The sequence below is a fragment of the Anopheles funestus genome, assembly GCF_943734845.2.
Source record: "Anopheles funestus chromosome X unlocalized genomic scaffold, idAnoFuneDA-416_04 X_unloc_41, whole genome shotgun sequence".
Taxonomy (NCBI): Eukaryota; Metazoa; Arthropoda; class Insecta; order Diptera; family Culicidae; genus Anopheles; species Anopheles funestus.
Genome location: NW_026045167.1, coordinates 185001 through 207500, shown reverse-complemented (window position 1 = coordinate 207500; position 22500 = coordinate 185001). Strand labels below are relative to the sequence as shown.

The following is a 22500-nucleotide window of genomic DNA, read 5'->3' as shown; positions in this document are numbered from 1 at the left end:
CGGCAATCCTGCAGTCCGGCAGACGTCACAGCACGCTCCGACGGTTGAGCCCGGCGATGGGCTGCCTCCGCTGCTTCGCACTCTTCCCTCAAGCGCTCGATGTCCGGAGACCACCAGTACACCTGGGGCTTGCGGTGGAAGGTAGCCCCGTGTACTCTCTCCATGGTCTCATCGCACGCCCGAGTGAGTCCGCCAACCAGCCCCTCCGGAGTGTCGACCTGTCCGAAGCGGCCGACTGTGAGGGCGATGTCAAAGCTCTTCCGGACGAACTGCGTCGTCTTCCACCGAGTTCCGGCATGCCTGGCTGTCCCGTCACTGGCTGCTGCTTGGCTTTGGTGCTGCTGGCCACGTCGCTTGTTCCGTTGACCCGGAACCTCCACCTGAAACTCGATGTACTCGTGATCGCTGCCGGAGAAGCGGTTAAGCACGCGCCATGAGTCCGGCCGCACAATGGATTGGCTGGCGAAGGAGACGTCGATGACGCTTTCCCGTGCAACCCCGTTGCCCTTGAAGGTGGGCACGTTGCCACGGTTCAGCGTCTGCAGCGCCAGCTGCTCCACCACGCTTAGGAGCTCCTGCCCCTTCCGGGTAGTGCGCGCACTCCCCCACTCCTCGTTCCAGGCGTTGAAGTCCCCAGCCAGGACTGATGTTGTATGTCCCACCAGCGACACCTCCACCGCACCAAGAAACTCCTCGAAGTCATCAAGACCGCTGCTGGGCGACACGTAGCAGCTGGCGAACGTAACTCCCGCTATCGTGGCAACCACCAGTCCCGGGACGACGCTTCCCCACAGACGCTGGATGGGGTAAGCCCCCGTTGCGACGATCGCCACGCTCAACTCCTCATCAACAGCCCATCGCGGATCATCTCGAGGCGGCCGATACAGCTCACAGGCAAGCACCACCTGAACATCCATCTCGCGAGCCGTCTGCATCAGCAGGTCCTGAGCTGTCCTGCTCCGCCCAAGGTTGATCTGCAGCACCTTTAGCGTCGGCACGTCAGATGCCCGACCGGATGCGGACCGCTGCACACGGCACAGCACACCTCCGCCGTGCAGCTCTTCGCCTGATGATCCGGCTTCCCGCAACGAATGCAGCTGGCCGAGCGGTCGACTTCGCTCGTGCACGCTGCCCGGACGTGTCCCATCTCCAGACACTTGTAACAACGTTGCTGCCGCGTCTGCATTGGAGCCACCTTCCGGATCAGGCAGGACGTGTACTTGATTTTGACAAACTTCCCGTCCAGCTCCTCTGCCGCCTTCGTTGTCACCCGCGCTATCGCCACCTTCGTGCCGTCCCACGCTGGTCGCAGCCGAACCGAAGTCTCCTCCACGGTGTGCTGGCATAGCTCGGAGAGTGCCTTCGCCACGTGTGTCTCCTCCGCTAAAGGGTCGACCGCGTCCATCCGGATGTCGACCGTGGGAGTCACCAATCGTGCTGATGCCGGCAGTTCCGCCTTCGCGCACACGTCTTGGATGCACTGCAGCACCTCTGCAGCGTTCGCGCTCTCCTTCAGCTCCATAACGAGTCGGGAGCGTGTGGTGCGTCGTCCGACTCCGAGGGCCTCTGCGTATTTCACCATCTCTGGAGCCCCACGCACAACCTGGTAAACCTCGGTCCAGGTTTGTCCCTCGGCTGGAGCAATCTCAATTGCGTCCGGCTTGATTTTGCGCTGCCGTTGACGCCCTCCGCCTCGCCGTGTTGCAGGCTGGCTACGCCAGGCCTGTTGCCCCTGCTGTTGTTGGGGCTGCTGTGACGATGGTCCTGCAACCGCCTGTCGCTGGACCTTCGCCCGTTGTTGTGGCAGCTGCGGCCACTGCTGCTGCTGCTGCTGCTGCGTTCTCGCCGGTTGGCGTGCCGGCTTACGGCGCACCACCTCAGTCCAGGAGTCGCCTTCCTGGTCCGAAGACGGCACCACCATAGCCGTCGCTGCACTCTGCTGACGCTGTTGCTGCTGCTGCTGCTGCTGCTGCCGCTGCTCACGATGTTGCTGCTGCTGCTGCTGCTGCTGCTGCTGCTGCCACTGTTGCTCCTCCAGCTGCCGTTGTCCATGCATCTGCAATGGACGTCGCGGCATGGGGGTTGGCGGGCTTGCGGATTGCCGGATTGCCTCTCCTGGACGCTGATGTCCAATCACCTGCGCGATGAGCTCATTGAGCGCATCACGATCACGCTGGTGAGCCACACGGAGCATCGCTATCTCCGCATCCGCCTTTTCTTCGCGCCGAATGGCCTCTAGGCGCGCCTCCTTCTTAGCCTCTTCGAACATCTGACACATTCGAATTAGCTCCTCATGCAGCTTCTCGTTCTGCTTCCGCATCTCCTCATATTTCCGCTCCATACTCTGCAGAGCCTCCTGCAGGAGTTTCAGCTCTACAGCAGCAGGCGAAGCCGTTGATGAGGAAGACATTGGTAGTCGCTGGACAACCACCCTCGGTTCAACACCCGAGGCCGCTCCTGTCTTCGCGCGCGAATCCACCGACGCAGCACGCATCGACGTTCGGGTGATCACCATTTCTTTGCTGCTCTGCGTGGGGGGTGGGTGGGAGGTGGGCGGAGTGGTGGAGACTCAACGCCCCTCCTCCAGACCTTTCGAATGATACCCCGCACCGATGTCCTACTTGGCGTGGGGAGGATTTTCCTTCCTGAGGGGGAGGGTGTGGATATGGGAGGGGCGGGGGGGGTGACGAAAAGATGCTCCTCTCCGAGACCTATCCAACGATACCTCGGACGTCCCTCTAGCCCGAGGGGTTACCGAGATATCCCACTTTGAAGAATTTGCCGAAAGTTTGATAAGTCGGTGTTGGAGTTCGATAACACTTATCAAACTACTTATCAAACTTTTTAGACCCCTATATCTCCGGAACCGCTTGTCCGATCCGGGCGTCCGGCAGCTCCCCAGAAAGGAAATTTTGTCCTCTTTTGAAATATTTCAAGGTTGAAATATTTCATGAAATATTTCGTGAAATATTTCACGATTTCCAGAAAAACGCCTGTAGCTAGATGGTCCAAGTGGGGTGGGCTATGGAATATTTCTCCTGGCGACACTAGCGCCACCTGTGGGTCCAACTCGTACTAACCTTGTTTGTTGACCGAACCGGAAATGGAAATCCGGATTTTGCAGGCAGATAACTCCGGAACTAATCGTCTCTCCGGAACGGCAGACCACTCAATCGAAGCGGGTCGTTCCCACTTAGCCTTCTGGACACTTAACTCCGCGACTCTACTTGTACGTAGTCCTTCAAAAATGAGAAAACCTAAACGCACTTCCGGTTTTCCGCATACAACTTCCGCTATTCCGACCGTACACACTCGCTCAAATTTTTGTTGGATGCGCCTCTGCGAGACGCGTCTTTTGATGCGTCACTTTTGAAAATCCGTCAAGAACTCACCGATTTATTCACCAAAAACTGACCCGCGAAAAACTCCCCCCCCTTGGCATGTAGGAATGCCAAATTTGGCCACAGGGCCCAGGGCCAGAATCGGGGGTCGGCCACGTGGAACCAAAGTCCTGGCACTCTTGGTTTGGCCGCTATTTTGAGATTCCGGTTTGATATTCACACACTACTCCTGTGACGTCACGGCACCTTATGACGTCACGCGATTTCCTCAAATGGAAATCCGAATTTTGCAGGCAGATAACTCCGGAACTAATCGTCTCTCCGGAACGGCAGACCACTCAATCGAAGCGGGTCGTTCCCACTTAGCCTTCTGGACACTTAACTCCGCGACTCTACTTGTACGTAGTCCTTCAAAAATGAGAAAACCTAAACGCACTTCCGGTTTTCCGCATACAACTTCCGCTATTCCGACCGTACACACTCGCTCAAATTTTTGTTGGATGCGCCTCTGCGAGACGCGTCTTTTGATGCGTCACTTTTGAAAATCCGTCAAGAACTCACCGAGTTATTCACCAAAAACTGACCCGCGAAAAACTCCCCCCCCTTGGCATGTAGGAATGCCAAATTTGGCCACAGGGCCCAGGGCCAGAATCGGGGGTCGGCCACGTGGAACCAAAGTCCTGGCACTCTTGGTTTGGCCGCTATTTTGAGATTCCGGTTTGATATTCACACACTACTCCTGTGACGTCACGGCACCTTGTGACGTCACGCGATTTCCTCAAATGGAAATCCGAATTTTGCAGGCAGATAACTCCGGAACTAATCGTCTCTCCGGAACGGCAGACCACTCAATCGAAGCGGGTCGTTCCCACTTAGCCTTCTGGACACTTAACTCCGCGACTCTACTTGTACGTAGTCCTTCAAAAATGAGAAAACCTAAACGCACTTCCGGTTTTCCGCATACAACTTCCGCTATTCCGACCATACACACTCGCTCAAATTTTTGGTTGGATGCGCCTCTGCGAGACGCGTCTTTTGATGCGTCACTTTTGAAAATCCGTCAAGAACTCACCGAGTTATTCACCAAAAACTGACCCGCGAAAAACTCCCCCCCCTTGGCATGTAGGAATGCCAAATTTGGCCACAGGGCCCAGGGCCAGAATCGGGGGTCGGCCACGTGGAACCAAAGTCCTGGCACTCTTGGTTTGGCCGCTATTTTGAGATTCCGGTTTGATATTCACACACTACTCCTGTGACGTCACGGCACCTTGTGACGTCACGCGATTTCGTCGCTCACCATCCACGGCCGTGAGTACCACTATTTTCTAATGTTCGCATGTGCTACGACTCGGCACTCACTACAGTAAGGGATCTCACCATCCAAGACCGTGAGTACCACTATTTTCTTATTTCGCATGTGCTACCACCATACAAATGCCCAGACGAAATCGCCTCCCATACAAATTGTATGGCCGGAAATGAAACCGGAAACGCGAAAAACCTCAAACTTTGGGCGTTAATATCTCCGTTGTTTTTTAACGCACAGAAACGGCAGACCACTTCAACGAATCGGGACGTTCTCATTTAACGTTCTACAGTATTTTTAAATCGATTTGCGCACTTTTAGAGGGCAATACCAACCGGACATTTTTCGCAAATTCGCACGGGAGCGCTCGAAAAACACGTCCGTTCACTTCGGAGGTTTCGCTCAGACTACAGGGATAACTGGCTTGTGGCCGCCAAGCGTTCATAGCGACGTGGCTTTTTGATCCTTCGATGTCGGCTCTTCCTATCATTGTAAAGCAAAATTTACCAAGCGTAGGATTGTTCACCCTTTCAAGGGAACGTGAGCTGGGTTTAGACCGTCGTGAGACAGGTTAGTTTTACCCTACTGGTGTGCATTGTTTGTCGCTATCTTAACGGAATTCCTGTGCAGTACGAGAGGAACCACAGGTACGGACCACTGGCTCAATACTAGTTCGAACGGACTATGGTATGACGCTACGTCCGCTGGATTATGCCTGAACGCCTCTAAGGTCGTATCCAATCCGAGCTGATAGCGCTTCTTATACCCATTAGGTGGTCGTAAGCTAGCGGGCCTAACAACCCTCCGAGAACCGTCCGTGCTGTCCATTGGCACACTGGCGTCTCATCCCCGCTTACTACTAGGCCGCAAAGGGCGGGTTCGCGCTGCACGTGTTAGTACCATACATGTTGGGAACACCGGTGGACGAGCTTGCCGACTGTGGATATCACTAGTTTCGACACCTACGACCGCCCGCAAACGACGGGACTACAGGCTGGGAGCTTCAAGTTGTAGAGATGCGTTCGCATCGATCCTCTCAGGCGACCCATGCTTGGTGGTTAGTGCTTGCGCGTGCGCGCCCCGTGTGTGCTGGAATTGGCCAACCAGTGCACATTGGTGGTGCGTACCGTGACTTGCACCATGTGACGAGAGTGTTGAAGAACACTGTGTGGTGACTCTATGCCTATGTGATGGGGTGCTTGTAACACACGACCGAACCGACGGCTCGTTGGATGGTCACGACAGTGTGGTGCAGGTGCGCCCATGTGTAACGAATACATTGAGTTCCGTTGGAGGTTAGCGGTTGGTCGGTTGCATGCTACAACTTCGCGTTGTACATGGGCTGGCCGCTGCGCTTCCTTCGGGTTGCCACTTGATGTTGATAGGGTTGATGTATTGTGTTCGTTGACTTTTGGTTCATTCCAAAAGTCTTCGGACTTAGATAATTTTACAAGTGTCGGCGCTCTCGGACCGAAAATAAGAAGACAACTAAGAAGAAAAAGAGAAAGAAGCTAATAGTGGAAAGTATTCTTCTTCAAAGAAGGAACAAAAATTTTACAAGTGTTGAAAAATTTCCTAAGTCCAAAAAATTTTCTAAGTCCAGAAAATTTTCTAAGTCCCACAAAATGGAACTTGATGAAGAAGATACAGAAGTTGAAAATTTTTCTAAGTCCAAAAAATTTTCTAAGTCCAGAAAATTTTCTAAGTCCAAAGTGTTGGAGCAATTTCCAAAGGCCCATAGGTTGCACTGAATTTTCCTAAGTTGGCCACAAGTACCCATGAGGTATCGAGAAGGTTCACCCGAAGGACATAATATGTCCCAAAGTACCGATAGAGCACCCACAAAGAGCACCCAATTGGCCTAAGTTGGCCAAAAGTACCGATAGAGTACCCACAAGTAGCACTGAGTTGGCCTAAGTTGGCCAAAAGTACCGATAGAGTACCCACAAATAGCACCGAATGGGCCTAAGTTGGCCAAAAGTACCGATAGAGTACCCACAAGAAGCACTGAGTTGGCCTAAGTTGGCCAAAAGTACCGATAGAGTACCCACAAATAGCACCCAGTTGGCCTAAGTTGGCCAAAAGTACCGATAGAGCACCCACAAGTAGCACCCAATTGGCCTATGTTGGCCAAAAGTACCGATAGAGTACCCACAAATAGCACCGAATGGGCCTAAGATGGCCAAAAGTACCGATAGAGTACCCACAAAGAGCACCCAATTGGCCTAAGTTGGCCAAAAGTACCGATAGAGTACCCATAAGCAGCACCCAATTGGCCTAAGTTGGCCAAAAGTACCGATAGAGTACCCACAAATAGCACCCAATGGGCCTAACATGGCCAAAAGTACCGATAGAGTACCCACAAGAAGCACTGAGTTGGCCTAAGTTGGCCAAAAGTACCGATAGAGTACCCACAAATAGCACCGAGTGGGCCTAACATGGCCAAAAGTACCGATAGAGTACCCACAAAGAGCACCCAATTGGCCTAAGTTGGCCAAAAGTACCGCCAAGTAGCACCATAGAGGCCCGAGTAGAGCGAAATGTGGGCCAAATTGAACATTTGAAAATTTTTACAAGTCCAGAAAATTTTCTAAGTCCAGAAAATTTTCTAAGTCCAAAGAGTTGGACAAATTTCCTTAGGCCCAAAGGTTGCACTGAATGTTCCTAAGTTGGCCATCAGTACCCATGAAGTATCGCGAAGGTTCACCCGAAAGACACAATATGCCCTAAAGTACCCACAGAGTACCCACAAGTTGCACCCAATTGGCCTAAGTTGGCCAAAAGTACCGACAAGTAGCACCATAGAGGCCCGAGTAGAGCGAAATGTGGGCCAAAGTACCGAGTAGTTGCAACAAATGCCCAAATGGATACCAAAATGTGGTACCAAGCACCTAACTGTTGCAACAAATGCTAGCTTTCTGAGCAAAAGCTGTGGACCAATTTCGTAGAAGAACCGCCTAGGCGAAAAGGCAAAAATCGCCGAAGCTGGCCCGCTCGCAGAGCTCGCGGGCCAGGAGATACTCATAGGGCGATTTACTAGAGTGGGGAACTTGAGAATTTTTGTGTCCGAGACTTTGGGCAACTTCGCGGCCGCCCCCTTAAAGTAAAAGATTTTCTCTGGGTGCCTAAAATTCGCAATTCCCGCAAAGTCGGGAAGACGTTAAAGTTTTTGCCCAAAAAATGGCCATCGATTTAAGGTGATTTTCCAATAAGAAAATGCTTCCTATTTTGAATTTTTTCGAATATTTCCTAAACTAAGCGTCGGAGCACATGGCCGTGGAGGAACTTTTGGTAGCTTTTGGCAAGGGCTATCGGATGAAATAATGCGAAAGGCCATCGGAGCGATATTGGATAAATGCGGGCCCATAAACGTACCTAAGAAGTGAAAATTGGTACCTTGCACGCAGGATGCAAGAAATGCTTGAGTGTTAACCATCATCGGTACCAAGTACCTAGGTTATATCGAGTGCGTAGATGGAAGTCGGTACCAAAGGGAAACCTTCCTAGGCTAGGTGCACGCAAGTGAGTATGGATCGATCAGTAGAAAGATGGGAAGCCCAAGGAAACCTTCCTAGGCTAGGTGCACGCAAGTGAGTATGGATCGATCAGTAGAAAGATGGGAAGCCATAGGAAACCTTCCTAGGCTAGGTGCACGCAAGTGAGTATGGATCGATCAGTAGAAAGATGGGAAGCCCAAGGAAACCTTCCTAGGCTAGGTGCACGCAAGTGAGTATGGATCGATCAGTAGAAAGATGGGAAGCCCAAGGAAACCTTCCTAGGCTAGGTGCACGCAAGTGAGTATGGATCGATCAGTAGAAAGATGGGAAGCCATAGGAAACCTTCCTAGGCTAGGTGCACGCAAGTGAGTATGGATCGATCAGTAGAAAGATGGGAAGCCCAAGGAAACCTTCCTAGGCTAGGTGCACGCAAGTGAGTATGGATCGATCAGTAGAAAGATGGGAAGCCATAGGAAACCTTCCTAGGCTAGGTGCACGCAAGTGAGTATGGATCGATCAGTAGAAAGATGGGAAGCCCAAGGAAACCTTCCTAGGCTAGGTGCACGCAAGTGAGTATGGATCGATCAGTAGAAAGATGGGAAGCCATAGGAAACCTTCCTAGGCTAGGTGCACGCAAGTGAGTATGGATCGATCAGTAGAAAGATGGGAAGCCATAGGAAACCTTCCTAGGCTAGGTGCACGCAAGTGAGTATGGATCGATCAGTAGAAAGATGGGAAGCCATAGGAAACCTTCCTAGGCTAGGTGCACGCAAGTGAGTATGGATCGATCAGTAGAAAGATGGGAAGCCATAGGAAACCTTCCTAGGCTAGGTGCACGCAAGTGAGTATGGATCGATCAGTAGAAAGATGGGAAGCCATAGGAAACCTTCCTAGGCTAGGTGCACGCAAGTGAGTATGGATCGATCAGTAGAAAGATGGGAAGCCCAAGGAAACCTTCCTAGGCTAGGTGCACGCAAGTGAGTATGGATCGATCAGTAGAAAGATGGGAAGCCCAAGGAAACCTTCCTAGGCTAGGTGCACGCAAGTGAGTATGGATCGATCAGTAGAAAGATGGGAAGCCATAGGAAACCTTCCTAGGCTAGGTGCACGCAAGTGAGTATGGATCGATCAGTAGAAAGATGGGAAGCCATAGGAAACCTTCCTAGGCTAGGTGCACGCAAGTGAGTATGGATCGATCAGTAGAAAGATGGGAAGCCATAGGAAACCTTCCTAGGCTAGGTGCACGCAAGTGAGTATGGATCGATCAGTAGAAAGATGGGAAGCCCAAGGAAACCTTCCTAGGCTAGGTGCACGCAAGTGAGTATGGATCGATCAGTAGAAAGATGGGAAGCCATAGGAAACCTTCCTAGGCTAGGTGCACGCAAGTGAGTATGGATCGATCAGTAGAAAGTGGGAAGCCCAGTACCAAATGCCCTAGTGAAGACCGTAAACGAATATCATGAACCGAGAAGGAGCACCAAATGCCCTAGTGAAGACCGTAAACGAATATCATGAACCGATAAGGAGCACCAAATGCCCTAGTGAAGACCGTAAACGAATATCATGAACCGAGAAGGAGCACCAAATGCCCTAGTGAAGACCGTAAACGAATATCATGAACCGATAAGGAGCACCAAATGCCCTAGTGAAGACCGTAAACGAATATCATGAACCGATAAGGAGCACCAAATGCCCTAGTGAAGACCGTAAACGAATATCATGAACCGATAAGGAGCACCAAATGCCCTAGTGAAGACCGTAAACGAATATCATGAACCGATAAGGAGCACCAAATGCCCTAGTGAAGACCGTAAACGATTATCATGAACCGATAAGGAGCACCAAATGCCCTAGTGAAGACCGTAAACGAATATCATGAACCAAGAAGTAGCAACGAATGCCTGAAAAAGTACCAAGTCCACGGTATAGAGTAACGAGAGTTAACCGCCGTGATGTATGCAATGAGGGCAGCCATTGCATGGGTTCTGGACTTGGTTCGCGAATAACTTTTTTGCTAGACATCGGACAAAGTGGACGTGGAAGAACGAAATGTAGCATTTGGTGCCACCTATCCAAAACTTTTTCAAGATTGAAGATCCGATCGATACAGCCTGAGTTAAAGGCAAAAGTTGGTGCAAAAACGAGCATTTTTAATGGTGAAAAATCGGTACTCCTCGAATAGCTCCTGTTGGAAGCATCGGACCACATGGTCGTGGAGGAACATATTGTAGCGCGCGGTGTCAAGTATCGACACCCAAAACCGCATGTCCGATGGACGGAAAATGACCAAGTTATAGTGAAAACTTGGTTGCACCAAATTCCCGAAGAAGTGCAACGAGAAGGTGAATGCGATGGTTGTTCGTCGAATAGCTCCGGCCACAGACATGGTAGCGATTAGTGGTGCATGGAAGAAATCTAGCCACAAGTGCCATCTACCCATGGCCAGAAGAAAGTGTGGCCATATCTTGGATACCGGCGGAGCTATGGGGCAAATATGGGCCAAAAATGGTGAAGTTGGACCAAAAATCCGACCAAGTGCGCGAGGCGCTTTCGTGAATAGCTCCGGCCACAGACATGGTAGCGATTAGTGGTGCATGGAAGAAATCTAGCCACAAGTGCCATCTACCCATGGCCAGAAGAAAGTGTGGCCATATCTTGGATACCGGCGGAGCTATGGGGCAAATATGGGCCAAAAATGGTGCAAGTTGGACCAAAAATCTGAAAAAGTACCTAGGTAAATGCGATGGTTGTTCGTCGAATAGCTCCGGCCACAGACATGGTAGCGATTAGTGGTGCATGGAAGAAATCTAGCCACAAGTGCCATCTACCCATGGCCAGAAGAAAGTGTGGCCATATCTTGGATACCGGCGGAGCTATGGGGCAAATATGGGCCAAAAATGGTGAAGTTGGACCAAAAATCCGACCAAGTGCGCGAGGCGCTTTCGTGAATAGCTCCGGCCACAGACATGGTAGCGATTAGTGGTGCATGGAAGAAATCTAGCCACAAGTGCCATCTACCCATGGCCAGAAGAAAGTGTGGCCATATCTTGGATACCGGCGGAGCTATGGGGCAAATATGGGCCAAAAATGGTGCAAGTTGGACCAAAAATCCGAAAAAGTACCTAGGTAAATGCGATGGTTGTTCGTCGAATAGCTCCGGCCACAGACATGGTAGCGATTAGTGGTGCATGGAAGAAATCTAGCCACAAGTGCCATCTACCCATGGCCAGAAGAAAGTGTGGCCATATCTTGGATACCGGCGGAGCTATGGGGCAAATATGGGCCAAAAATGGTGCAAGTTGGACCAACAATCCGACCAAGTGCGCGAGGCGCTTTCGTGAATAGCTCCGGCCACAGACATGGTAGCGATTAGTGGTGCATGGAAGAAATCTAGCCACAAGTGCCATCTAGCCATGGCCAGAAGAAAGTGTGGCCATATCTTGGATACCGGCGGAGCTATGGTGCAAATATGGGCCAAAAATGGTGAAGTTGGACCAAAAATCCGACCAAGTGCGCGAGGCGCTTTCGTGAATAGCTCCGGCCACAGACATGGTAGCGATTAGTGGTGCATGGAAGAAATCTAGCCACAAGTGCCATCTACCCATGGCCAGAAGAAAGTGTGGCCATATCTTGGATACCGGCGGAGCTATGGGGCAAATATGGGCCAAAAATGGTGCAAGTTGGACCAAAAATCCGAAAAAGTACCTAGGTAAATGTGATGGTTGTTCGTCGAATAGCTCCGGCCACAGACATGGTAGCGATTAGTGGTGCATGGAAGAAATCTAGCCACAAGTGCCATCTAGCCATGGCCAGAAGAAAGTGTGGCGATATCTTGGATACCGGCGGAGCTATGGGGCAAATACGGGCCAAAAATGGGTAAACTTGTACGGTCCAAAGCCAAGGGTAAATTTTTTTATTCCTCTAATAACTTCTAGCACAGACATTGAATCGGTTGGTAATGTATGGATGAAATGCAGCAAACAGTTGGAACTACCCATAAAATCTTAAAGATTGACGATCCAATGTATAGAACCGGAGTAATGTGCGATACTTGGTGTAAAATCGAGTGAAAAATTAACTATAAACTGTTTTTGGCCCATAACTCGAATACTAGACATCGGAAGGGGGGGTCGTAGAACGATTTTTTGTTGCCCTATCGATTCCCTATCGAACGAGCAAAAGTTGTTTTTTTGACCAAAAAGGACCCCTACTCTAGTAAAATTGGCCTGATTTTACTAGTCCTCGGTACCCGTACAGGCAAAATGAGCAAAATGCTCAAGTATGAATGGTTTTTGGCCCATAACTCGAATACTAGACGTCGCAGGGGGGTGTCTTAGAACAATTTTTGGTAGCCCTTGAAATTATCTATCGATTGACATATACTTGATTTTTTGGCCAAAAAGTTCCCTAGACTAGTAAAAATCGCATCATTTTACTAGAGTCGGGTACCCTGGACGAAAAACCGCTATAATTGCGGTTTTTGGCTAATAACTCGAATACTAGACGTCGCAGGGGGGTGTCGTGGAACAATTTTTGGTAGCCCTTGAAATTATCTATCGAATGACATATACTTGATTTTTGGCCAAAAAGTTCCCTAGACTAGTAAAAATCGCATCATTTTACTAGAGTCGGGTACCCTGGACGAAAAACCGCTATAATTGCGGTTTTTGGCTAATAACTCGAATACTAGACGTCGCAGGGGGGTGTCGTGGAACAATTTTTGGTAGCCCTTGAAATTATCTATCGAATGACATATACTTGATTTTTGGCCAAAAAGTTCCCTAGACTAGTAAAAATCGCATCATTTTACTAGAGTCGGGTACCCTGGACGAAAAACCGCTTAAGTTGCGGTTTTTGGCTAATAACTCGAATACTAGACGTCGCAGGGGGGTGTCGTGGAACAATTTTTGGTAGCCCTTGAAATTATCTATCGAATGACATATACTTGATTTTTTGACCAAAAAGTTCCTAGACTAGTAAAAATCGCATCATTTTACTAGAGTCGGGTACCCTGTACGAAAAACCGCTATAGTTGCGGTTTTTGGCCAATAACTCGAATACTAGACGTCGGAGGGGGGTGCCGTAGAACAATTTTTTGTAGCCCTTGAAATTACCTTTCGAATGATATATAGTGGTTTTTTGGTCAAACAGTGACCCCGAGACTAGTAACCCTCCATACACAAAACCGCCTAAAAAGTTTTGGTTTTGCAAAATTTTGAAAAGTGCGTCAAAAAAATTTTTCCAAAAAGTACCAAATCGTGATCAGAACTCACTATAGACCATAAAAAGTGAAATCCGATGATCATTTGCAACACTTGGTCAATCGAGAAAAATTTCACTTTTTTACTAGAGTCGGGTACCCTGAACGAAAAATCGCTCAAGTGATGGTTTTTGGCCAATAACTCGAATACTAGACGTCGGAGGGGGGTGCCGTAGAACAATTTTTTGTAGCCCTTGAAATTACCTTTCGAATGATATATAGTGGTTTTTTGGTCAAACAGTGACCCCGAGACTAGTAACCCTCCATACACAAAACCGCCTACAAAAACTTTGTTTTGAAAAATTTTGAAAAGTTCAAAAAAATTTTTTTTTCAAAAACTACTAAAACGTGATAAGAACTTACTATAGACCATGAAAAGTGATATCCGATGATAATTTGCAAAAGTTGGTAACTAGTAAAAAATTTCACTTTTTTACTAGAGTCGGTGCAACGAGAAAAAAAAAGTCCGTGATGGAGAAAAATGGCACGTTTTCCACGCCTGTACGCTTTCGTTTTCTATATAGGGGGTAGGTGAGCCAGAAGCATGAATTTGACTGAGTACGTATCTTTATGAATTGGGCCCTTCTAAATCGATTGAGACTACCCCCAGGACGATCGGACGACTGCTTCTGGCTCAAAATGTGGTTTTTAGATTTTGATCGTCAATTATGAGAGAAAAAATCGATTAGAAGTAAAGATACGAAATGCTTGGTCTAAGTTGGGAAACGACTTCGGATATTTGTTGGACGTTGTCGTAGAAGGTCCGAGGACCAAGGAAAAGTGATTTCCAAGTGGATTTATGCACTATTAGTCGATGGTAAGATGTGAAATTAGTAGAACTTACCATACAGTTTGCGAAGTTGAAGCAATCGGTTGGTGAATATGGTACTGTCTGTCCAATTTGGTGGTTCGGAATGAGTGAAACGATGTTGATGATGGATAGACGTTCCGATTGCCCCCGATCGGGGAACATATAGTGGTCTTTAAGGTCCAAGTACCTATGTTTTGGTAAGCAGAACTGAGAGTTAAAGGATGAAAGTCGGCCATTCCTAATATCATCCTATCGGTGGTTCGCGAGTTGTTTGAGGACCGGAGCAGCTCGCGATGAAACGGTCCTAGGGTATTGGTTATCCATCCAAGGAAGAGTAAATGCGATCCTAGATGTGTGTCGTTGGCCGTTCTACCGGTATCGCCTATCGATGAGATATCGACGGGCATGCCTTACTCGAAAGTTGAATTCTAGGATCGATGGTCAAACAGACCTATGAGCGATAAACCAAACTGAACACGTATTGATGTCGGCTTTTCCTATCATTTGATGCCGCAGGTTGTTTAGGGACCGGAGCAACTTGCGGCCGAGACGGTCCCCGGGGGTTTCTTTCTCCAAGGAGTGGAAACTATTAAGCAAGAGTTGTAGCAAGATACGATCCTCTGATGTGTCGTTGGCCGTTCATGCGGTATCGCCTGTCGATGAGATATCGATGGGCATGCCTTACTCTACCGACCTTCTAATTGAGAGTATTAATCAGGGATCGATGGTCAAACAAGACCAATGAGCGATAAACCAAACTGAACACGTATTGATGTCGGCTTTTCCTATCATTTGATGCCGCAGGTTGTTTAGGGACCGGAGCAGCTTGCGGCCGAGACGGTCCCCGGGGGTTTCTTTCTCCAAGGAGAAGAAACGATTAAGCAAAAGTTGTAGCAAGATACGATCCTCTGATGTGTCGTTGGCCGTTCAAGCGGTATCGCCTGTCGATGAGATATCGATGGGCATGCCTTACTCTCCCGACTGGATTACTGAGAGTTTAATCAGGGATCGATGGTCAAACAGACCAATGAGCGATAAACCAAACTGAACACGTATTGATGTCGGCATTTCCTATCATTTGTCGCAGGTTGTTTAGGGACCGGAGCAGCTTGCGACCGAGACGGTCCCCGGGGGTTTCTTTCTCTAAGGAGTGGAAACGATTAAGCAAAAGTCGTAGCAATAATCGATCACCTGATGTGTCGTTGGCCGTTCTTGCGGTATCGCCTGTCGATGAGATATCGATGGGCATGCCTTACTCTCCTGACTGTTTAATTGAGAGTTATAATCAGGGATCGATGGTCAAAAAGACCTATGAGCGATAAACCAAACTGAACACGTGTTGATGTCGGCATTTCCTATCATTTGTCGCAGGTTGTTTAGGGACCGGAGCAGCTTGCGACCGAGACGGTCCCTTCCCGAAAGATGGTGAACCGAGTCGTCTGGCGTAAAAACCGGACGACTCGAAAGGGCTTGACCCTTTCAAGTGAGCGATAATCACATTCTACGCTCAGTTCGACAGCTACAAGGCAATCACTCGCTATGTTCAGAGCTAATACATGCAACATGCCGGCATTGTTTCCACCGACGCATGGATTCAAGACTGGTGCACTTATTAGTTAAACCGTTCGCCTCCGGGTGTTTCGAGTTCAAGTCTGGATGAGGATTGATCTTGCTGGTAATAGCTTGAGCCCCTGAATAAGGGGTCGAAGCGTACATCTTGAGACCATGTACAACATATTACCAAATCGGCACCATGGGTTCGGGTGCAAGTGATGTAACCGTGAAAGATGTTGAGCAGCCCAACATCGGTTTACACACGCATAATAGGAAGGCAGCGCTGTCGACTGGTCAGTCGTGTAAGAAGTGTGCATTATCGATCACAAATATATTGGTGATCTGTAGGTTGCGCATACACCATGCCCGGTGTAAAGTGCCGTGGTCCCCCCCGGGGGGCTGCATCAAACCGTTCGCCACGCGAACTACCCAATGGAACGAACTCTATGCATTTAATAAGAAGAAGAGATGATAATGAAACACGGTCGATTTAAGAGTTGAAAACGTTGAAATACCTATAAGCAAGTCTTAAGTTGGTGGTGACCGTTACGCCCCAACAAATTGGTGCCTTACCCTACACCAAAGAGCCATTCAACATGGTTCAAGTGAGCGATAATCACGCTCTACGCTCAGTATGACAGCTGCAAGGCAATCACTCGCTAAGTTCAGAGCTAATACATGCAACACGCCGGCATTGTTTCCACCGACGCATGGATTCAAGACTGGTGCACTTATTAGTTAAACCGTTCGCCTGCGGGTGTTTCGAGTTCAAGTCTGGATGAGGATTGATCTTGCTGGTAATAGCTTGAGCCCTTAAGGGGTCGAAGCGTACATCTTGAGACCATGTACAACATATTACCAAATCGGCACCATGGGTTCTGGTGCAAGTGATGTAACCGTGAAAGATGTTGAGCAGCCCAACATCGGTTTACACACGCATAATAGGAAGGCAGCGCTGTCGACTGGTCAGTCGTGTAAGAAGTGTGCATTATCGATCTCCAATATATGAGCTCAGTATGACAGCCCAATTGGTAATCCTCGGGACCTCCAGAAAGGAAGCTGGATGAGGATTACCAAATCGAAAGTTGATAAGTGTAGTGGTACCACTTAGTCAACTTGTATCCCGAAAGATGGTGGACCGAGTCGTCTGGCGTAAAAACCGGACGACTCGAAAGGGCTTGACCCTTTCAAGTGAGCGATAATCACATTCTACGCTCAGTTCGACAGCTACAAGGCAATCACTCGCTATGTTCAGAGCTAATACATGCAACATGCCGGCATTGTTTCCACCGACGCATGGATTCAAGACTGGTGCACTTATTAGTTAAACCGTTCGCCTCCGGGTGTTTCGAGTTCAAGTCTGGATGAGGATTGATCTTGCTGGTAATAGCTTGAGCCCCTGAATAAGGGGTCGAAGCGTACATCTTGAGACCATGTACAACATATTACCAAATCGGCACCATGGGTTCGGGTGCAAGTGATGTAACCGTGAAAGATGTTGAGCAGCCCAACATCGGTTTACACACGCATAATAGGAAGGCAGCGCTGTCGACTGGTCAGTCGTGTAAGAAGTGTGCATTATCGATCACAAATATATTGGTGATCTGTAGGTTGCGCATACACCATGCCCGGTGTAAAGTGCCGTGGTCCCCCCCGGGGGGCTGCATCAAACCGTTCGCCACGCGAACTACCCAATGGAACGAACTCTATGCATTTAATAAGAAGAAGAGATGATAATGAAACACGGTCGATTTAAGAGTTGAAAACGTTGAAATACCTATAAGCAAGTCTTAAGTTGGTGGTGACCGTTACGCCCCAACAAATTGGTGCCTTACCCTACACCAAAGAGCCATTCAACATGGTTCAAGTGAGCGATAATCACGCTCTACGCTCAGTATGACAGCTGCAAGGCAATCACTCGCTAAGTTCAGAGCTAATACATGCAACACGCCGGCATTGTTTCCACCGACGCATGGATTCAAGACTGGTGCACTTATTAGTTAAACCGTTCGCCTGCGGGTGTTTCGAGTTCAAGTCTGGATGAGGATTGTTCTTGCTGGTAATAGCTTGAGCCCCTGAATAAGGGGCCGAAGCGTACATCTTGAGAGTAAATGTACAACATATTACCAAATCGGCACCGTGGGTTCTGGTGCAAGTGATGTAACCATGAAAGATGTTGAGCAGCCCAACATCGGTTTACACACGCATAAGGGGTTTATTGTTATCTGTAGGTTGCGCATACACCATACCCGGTGTAAAGTGCCGTGGTCCCCCAGGGGGCTGCATCAAAACGTTCGCCATGCGAACTACCCAATGGAACGAACTCGATGTATTGAAAGAGATGAACAATTAATAGCGAGAATAGGGGCCCGGAAGCAATTCCGCGGCCCTACGGTCGATTCAAGAGTTGAAACGTTGTACAATCGTGGATAGCACCTAGTGCTAATATGGTGAGAGATAATGTGTGAGGAAATTTAGTTTCCTAAAGTTTAGTTAGTGGTTTCCGTTGTGCCCTAACAAACTTAAAGTTGGTGGTGACCGTTACACCCCAACAAATTGGTGCCTTACCCAACACCAAAGAGCCATTCCATATGGTTCTAGAGAGAGAGAGTTGTGTGGAAATTTATTTCCCACTAAGCGAGTGTGTGTCTGTAGTGGAACGAATTCTGGTTGATCCTACCAGTAATATACGCTTGTCTCAAAGGTTAAGCCATGCATGTCTAAGTACAAACATAAATGAATGTGAAACCGCATAAGGCTCAGTATAACAGCTATAATTCACAAGATCATCCTACCACTAGTTACTTGGATAACTGTGGAAAATCCAGAGCTAATACATGCAACATGCCGGGACTGTTGCCCTCGCGGGTAGCTGAACTGGTGCACTTATTAGTTAAACCAATCGCCTCCGGGCGGCTTGAGTTGAAGTCTGGATAAGGACGCAGATCGTATGGTCGCTTGTCGACTGACGACAGATCTTTCAAATGTCTGCCCTATCAACTATTGATGGTAGTGTAGAGGACTACCATGGTTGCGACGGGTAACGGGGAATCAGGGTTCGATTCCGGAGAGGGAGCCTGAGAAATGGCTACCACATCCAAGGAAGGCAGCAGGCGCGTAAATTACCCAATCCCAGTACGGGGAGGTAGTGACGAGAAATAACAATATGGACCTCTCTAACGATGGTCCATAATTGGAATGAGTTGAGTATAAATCCTTCAACAAGGATCAAGTGGAGGGCAAGTCTGGTGCCAGCAGCCGCGGTAATTCCAGCTCCACTAGCGTATATTAAAGTTGTTGCGGTTAAAACGTTCGAAGTTGATTGCCCGTCCAGACACGTGACCGCCACGGGCGCCCGGTTACACGCCGGGGCCGTTCGTGCGCGCGCTCACGGCTGCGACTCACAATGGTGTACTTGGGCGTTACTCTGTGAACGAGTACCGTGCTACCGGTTAACTCCGGCACGGGCTCCTCATGGTGCTCAAGATACTCACATTTACCTTGAACAAATTAGAGTGCTCAAAGCAGGCTAAGACAAAGCGTCCGGCCCCCCCGTGGGGTTGGCGTTGGCCGAGAATAATCTTGCATGGAATAATGGAATATGACCTCGGTTTATACGATTTCGTTGGTTTGTCAGAAACCTAGAGGTAATGATTAACAGAAGTAGTTGGGGGCATTGGTATTACGGCGCGAGAGGTGAAATTCGTAGACCGTCGTAGGACCAACTGAAGCGAAAGCGTTTGCCATGGATGCTTTCTTTAATCAAGAACGAAAGTTAGAGGATCGAAGGCGATTAGATACCGCCCTAGTTCTAACCGTAAACGATGCCAATTAGCAATTGGGAGACGCTACCCCTATTCGGTGCTCTCAGTCGCTTCCGGGAAACCAAAATCGGGTTCCGGGGGAAGTATGGTTGCAAAGTTGAAACTTAAAGGAATTGACGGAAGGGCACCACAAGAAGTGGAGCTTGCGGCTTAATTTGACTCAACACGGGAAAATTTACCAGGTCCAAACTTATCGAGGTAAGACAGATTGATAGCTCTTTCTCAAATTTAAGGGTAGTGGTGCATGGCCGTTCTTAGTTCGTGGAATGATTTGTCTGGTTAATTCCGATAACGAACGTGACTCAAACATGCTAACTAGAACGCTGTCAGCAGTGCGCCTCCGGGCGCACCTGACGTTACAGCCGGGCGGCGCCTTCACGGGCGGTCGTCGGCTACGTTTGCCCTGCTTAGCGGGACAACTTGTGTTTAGCAAGCTGAGAATGAGCGATAACAGGTCCGTGATGCCCTTAGATGTTCTGGGCTGCACGCGTGCTACAATGTGGGTCGCAGCGTGTTCTCGCCAATAGGCGCCCCCATTCCGAGAGGAACGGGAAATCACTAAAATGCCCATCTAGTCGGGATTGGGGACTGCAACGGTCCCCATGAACCTGGAATTTCTAGTAAGCACTAGTCATTAGCTAGTGCTGATTACGTCCCTGCCCTTTGTACACACCGCCCGTCGCTACTACCGATGGATTATTTAGTGAGGTTTCTGGAGGCTTACCTTCCGCGGTTCCTTCGTGAGCTGCAGCTGGCATGGCTGAAGTTGACCGAACTTGATGATTTAGAGGAAGTAAAAGTCGTAACAAGGTTTCCGTAGGTGAACCTGCGGAAGGATCATTACTGATGATCGTCCGCGAGTGACCAACCATGGGCTGCCTTCGGTGTAGCTCGGTCGCTCGCTTGCTATGTGTCAGAATTTGTTGAAAGCCAACTCGTTCGTTGTACACTTTGATGGGTGACCATCACTGTGTCCCCGTGCCGAGCTAGATCTCCCCTAGCCGTAAGGCACTTGAACGCCCCTTCGACGACGAGTTGCATGTGTGTGGTATGTGTCAGAATCTGGTGAAGCTTTCTGCATGTGATGTGCCTTGTGTGGATCCGTGGCCATTGCATTGTGTCTGGTGCTTAGATACCCAGACACTTAGAACGCTTGCGCGGAAAGCAAACTCGATCGTTGTACACTTTGATGGGTGACCATCACTGTGTCTCCGTGCCGTGCTAGATCCCCCCTAGCCGTAAGGCACTTTGAACGCCCCTTCGACGACGAGTTACAAGAGTGTGGTATGTGTCAGAATCTGGTGAAGCTTTCTGCATGTGATGTGCCTTGTGTGGATCCGTGGCCATTGCATTGTGTCTGGTGTGTAGGTACCCAGACACTTAGAACGCTTGCGCGGAAAGCAAACTCGATCGTTGTACACTTTGATGGGCAACCATCACTGTGTCTCCGTGCCGTGCTAGATCTCCCCTAGCCGTAAGGCACTTTGAACGCCCCTTCGACGACGAGTTACAAGAGTGTGGTATGTGTCATAATCTGGTGAAGCTTTCTGCATGTGATGTGCCTTGTGTGGATCCGTGGCCATTGCATTGTGTCTGGTGTGTAGGTACCCAGACACTTAGAACGCTTGCGCGGAAAGCAAACTCGATCGTTGTACACTTTGATGGGCAACCATCACTGTGTCTCCGTGCCGTGCTAGATCTCCCCTAGCCGTAAGGCACTTTGAACGCCCCTTCGACGACGAGTTACAAGAGTGTGGTATGTGTCATAATCTGGTGAAGCTTTCTGCATGTGATGTGCCTTGTGTGGATCCGTGGCCATTGCATTGTGTCTGGTGTGTAGGTACCCAGACACTTAAGCAAACTCGATCGTTGTACACTGTGATGGGCGAGCATCACTGTGTCTCCGTGCCGTGTAAGAGCTCCCCTGGCCATCAGGCACTTGAAAGGTCCTTCGACGACGAGTTACAATAGTGGTGTGTTAGATACGTCAGGTGATGGTATCTACTGTTGTGCAATACGTATCCGGCCACGGCACGGAACGAACGGGAACTGTGGTGCAGACATACAAAGAGTTAAGCCTATTAGTCATTAACTCTAAGGACGGGGCCATGGGGCGGTACGCAAAGGATACGGATGAGCGAGTATGCAGGCCCAATACTCAATAGCTCGATCCGATCCAAGCACATGAGTTGACTGCGGCGCCAGGTTAACCAATGTGCTAGATTCTATTTGGCCAGTAGAATCTTGTGTCTTATGCGATTTGATACCAAGACACCAGAACGAAAGTTAGTTGAAGAGTTATTAAACTCTTATGAAGTATGGTTGTGCAATCACAACTTATGACTTTAACCTATAAAGTGGATATGGACTTGCAATTATAACATGGAATCTCTACACACCCCATGAGCTCGATCCAATCCACGCACACGAGTTGCCTGAGTAGCGACAGGTATACCGATGTGCAATACGTATCCGGCCACGGCACGGAACGAACGGGAACTGTGGTGCAGACATACAAAGAGTTAAGCCTACTAGTCATTAACTCTAAGGACGGGGCCATGGGGCGGTACGCAAAGGATACGGATGAGCGAGTATGCAGGCCCAATACTCAATAGCTCGATCCGATCCAAGCACATGAGTTGACTGCGGCGCCAGGTTAACCAATGTGCTAGATTCTATTTGGCCAGTAGAATCTTGTGTCTTACGCGATTTGATACCAAGACACCAGAACGAAAGTTAGTTGAAGAGTGATTAAACTCTTATGAAGAATGGTTGTGCAATCACAACTTATGACTTTAACCTATAAAGTGGATATGGACTATCAATTATAACATGGGGCACACACCATGTTCTCGATCCAATCCACGCACACGAGTTGCCTGAGTAGCGACAGGTATACCGATGTGC

General features: G+C 49.1%; 1 long non-coding RNA gene across 2 annotated transcripts in view; it reads left to right on the top strand.

Moving 5' to 3' along the window:
• The window catches only part of LOC125773586 (uncharacterized), an 81060-nt gene that overhangs the window by 29370 nt on the left and 29190 nt on the right, over positions 1-22500 (top strand). Inside the window, exon 3 of one of the 2 annotated variants that reach the window (XR_007420226.1) lies at positions 20962-21492. The exons of the other annotated variant lie outside the window; for it this stretch is intronic. This is a non-coding gene — a long non-coding RNA (uncharacterized LOC125773586). Of the gene's footprint in view, positions 1-20961; positions 21493-22500 lie in introns of those variants that run through there. 2 annotated transcript variants of the gene reach the window in all.